Genomic DNA, 3124 nt, shown 5'->3' on the forward strand with positions numbered 1-3124 from the left:
TTCTCCATTGATTTCCTCAGTGGACTTTTCCATAAGAAAATTCCAAAAATTCTCATCAACATAAGGTGGCTCGAACTCATGAGGATCCTTTGCTTTTGTCTTCATTGCTTCAAAAGGATACTGACACTCAATAAACCGAACATCTCGAGTTGTAACAAGTTTACCATGTTTAACGCCATAAATCTTGTACCCTTTCGTACCTAGCGGATATCCTAAAAACACACTGGACCTCCCCCTGAATTGAAATTTATCTCTTTTCGTCTTTGTTCTTCGATAATATGCCAAACAGCCCAATACTTTCATGTTTTGATAATTGACTTGTTTTCTAAAGACAATTTCATACTGCGTCTTGTTTTTAATTGCCTTTGATGGGAGTCGGTTTATGGCATATGTGGCGTGATGTGTTGCAAAACACATATGCTTTTAATGCTCGCTTATTTAATAAATCATGCTCAATATAGTTGTTTTTATATAATAAAATGGCATGTATTTACGGGTTTTCGTGTTTACAGGTAGCGTGCATAAAAGGAGCGGAAAACGAGGCTACATGATGGAGATTCAGATCGTACGTGGAATAGCACGAAAAACGAGAAAGCAAGAAAAGAAAATGAAAAAAAATCTGGACAAAAAGTTCCCCGCGCATTGCGGGGGATTAAGCTAAGTTCCTCGCCATGCGCGGGGAACCTAGAAGATGGGAACAAGCCAAGTTCCCCGCGATGCGCGGGGAACCCTTATGTCGGAAAAATTTTTGGAAACTCCTATTTTAACAACTTTTACAACCCTAGACGACATACCAAGTCTTCCAACCGTCAAAGCTTCTGTCTAAGGTGATTTTGAAAAAGGAAGAGCTTCTGGGTTAAGAGATTGAAGACTGGAGCTTGAGTTTGAAGTTTAAGAGAGTCCCGGGTTTGGTTTAACGTTTTCTTTTGTATATTCTTGTGTTTTGGTTAAATGTTTGCTACTGATTTCATTGAGTTTTTACTGTTAGACATGATTCTTGGCTAAACCTTATGTTATCTAGGCTTGGATTGATGTTTTGTTGATTGATTAAGGGTTTAAACGGTTTTCGGGAATTGTTTATTGGGTTTTGATTAATTAAATGTTTTGATTAGATTTATTGGATGTTATTTATGCGTATTTACTTCTGATTTATGCTTGAATGAATGTTTCACATCTCGTTTGATTGAATGTCTTTCAATTATAGGAGCATGTTAGGGTTGTTTACTGTGTGTTTGCAACTTGTTTATGGTTTATTGAGCTCATACACCATAGAAACTGATTTTTAGCATATTATTAGAAGGTTATATTCTTACTTGCTTAGATATCCGATGGGTGATAAGCTGTCGGGTTTGACTTTGTTATTAGGGTTTTAAGTTAAACTGTCTGACTGGAAGTTTGCATAGTTTTCCTTAGTTTCACTGCTTACCCGTGTCCTTTAGATCTCTTCTAGACCACCCCGTTTACTTAGGTGCATTGAGATAGTGAAACCGACGGGTTACCTGTTTTGTTGGGTAATTAATCATAATTGGTGAACTGACAGGTGAGCCAATAAGCCGGTGCTTTTACATGATCTTTAGGATTTTCTTTTAGGTGACACCTTGAGAGTGATTAGGGATCCATTAGGTTTCTTAGGGTTCATATTTTTAGATTCCCGGTTCCAGTAGCATTTTCCCGTAACCGATAAAAGCCCAGAGTCATCACAATTCGGATTCCTTACCTAGGTAACCCTTGATCTCATTTGGATTTGCTAAAGTCTTATTCATTAATTGAATGTTCTAGTTTAATCTAGTTTAATCAAGTTATTAGTTTAATTAATTATTAGTTTTAAAATTAAAATAAATAAACTCCTAAAAATAATATTTTCTTAATTATTAATTTAATTGGCTTTTAGAATCTAAGTTCCGTTAATTCAATATGTATCTCTAGAGTTTGATATTCCCGGACTTCCCGTAGCTATACTACACTCGATAGGTTCACTTGCCTGTTGCTAGTGGTTTGGTTTAAGGTATTCTAGGTTTATTACTCGTTGTGCTAGGTTGATTCATTGTATTTTTATATACCACTTTTAGCGCATCAAGTTTTTGGCACCGTTGCCGGAGACACTTGATAATTGGCAAATTAGATTCTATTTGCTTTTTCTTTGTTTTTAGTTTTAGTTTAAATAATTAGATTTTATTTTATTTTATTACTTAATTGCTCTTAATTGCTATTTGTGCTTTGTGTGCTTTAGGGATAAGCTTGGGTCCTCACTATTTTATCTGTTTTACAGCGTATGCGGCGTACTCGTTCGCTAGGACCACCAGAGTTCATAGTTTCTGACGAACCTGAGAGAGATTTTCGTTAGCGCAGTAGGGAGCTTCAGGAGATTACACGTGATCTATGCGAAAGCATGATACACGTTCCAGATTTCACTTTAGATATGGGTGACGCTCTTCCCCCTAGGCGTACGATTCACTCGAGAGCGAATGAGGGAGTTATGGGGAGATAGTCTGCTATCACACTTCCGGCGATGCCCGATGCTAGTAACTGGCATATTCCGCCCAACGTCATGAATTATATTACTAATTCCTCCCCTTTTCACGGACTTGAAGAGGAGGACGCGCCGGGCCATCTGAACAAATTCACTCGTATCTGCGACACTTTTCATATCGCCAACGCTACTCGTGCTTCTATTTACCTTCATCTTTTTCCATTTTCTCTTGAGGGTCGAGCTTCATCATGGTTGGAAAACCTCCCCCCCCCCCCCGGGTCCATCACTACATGGGACAAACTCCAAGATAAATTCCTAAAAGAAGTATTTTCCGCCATCTAAAGCCTCGCGACTTCGTGATCAGATCTATTCCTTCCGCATGGACCCTGAAGTGTCATAACCAGAGTTTCCATAATCTGCTTAGTAGATGTCCCCAACATGGTCTGTCCGAATGGGCCGTAGTCGATAAATTCTATAACGGGCTAACCTTTGAGATGTAGCAGAGATTCAATACGTCGGCTTTAGGAAACATGTTAAAGAAGCTGGATATAGATGAGTGTGAGTCGATGTTTGAGAGTTTCGCCCTAGCCGAGCAGCAGGGACCGTCCGCCCGAGGTACATCTAAAACCACCACTTCTTCCGCCCGAGGCATCT

The sequence above is a fragment of the Bidens hawaiensis genome, unplaced genomic scaffold (genome assembly GCF_021521415.1).
Source record: "Bidens hawaiensis isolate Kalapana, Puna unplaced genomic scaffold, B.hawaiensis_p1.1 tig00007455_1, whole genome shotgun sequence".
Lineage (NCBI taxonomy): Eukaryota > Viridiplantae > Streptophyta > Magnoliopsida > Asterales > Asteraceae > Bidens > Bidens hawaiensis.